This window comes from Salvelinus sp. IW2-2015, linkage group LG4q.1:29 (assembly GCF_002910315.2).
Source record: "Salvelinus sp. IW2-2015 linkage group LG4q.1:29, ASM291031v2, whole genome shotgun sequence".
NCBI classification, from domain to species: Eukaryota; Metazoa; Chordata; class Actinopteri; order Salmoniformes; family Salmonidae; genus Salvelinus; species Salvelinus sp. IW2-2015.
In genome coordinates this window covers 54,950,243-54,950,754 of record NC_036842.1, presented here as the reverse complement: position 1 = coordinate 54,950,754, position 512 = coordinate 54,950,243, and positions in this window count along the sequence as shown.

The following is a 512-nucleotide window of genomic DNA, read 5'->3' as shown; positions in this document are numbered from 1 at the left end:
TTGCGCGTRGAGCTGAGCAGGGACTGGTGTTTGCTACTTATGAGGGAGGAGCTACTGCTGTTGTCATATTTTTTAAAGATAGGGATACAATGTTACATATGTACAATATAGCCTACTTCTTTATTACATTTTGGGCACAAATACTTGATATTTCTTATAATTGCGCTCTCTCTCACCCCCCYCCYCTCTCTCTCTAACACACTGAGGTCAGTGAGTTCAATTGTTATCAATATGGATATATTGGAGTTTTAAAACAAGTCCAAAAGCTATATCATAATTTGAACATGGGGGCATGRCTAACATGACTCATGTTTTCAGGTTTAATGTCCTCTAGCCTTATGCTACCACACTGCACAGTCCTTCAGTCACCCCAACAACTGAGCCTCAATACCCCCTGGGGTGTAGATTTGCCTCAAAGTGCCCTCCATGTCTTCCATCTAGCATACAAAAAGGGGAGGAAGAGAGATAGACAGATGGACAGACTTTAACTKAAGGGGCTGTCCTACCAGGTG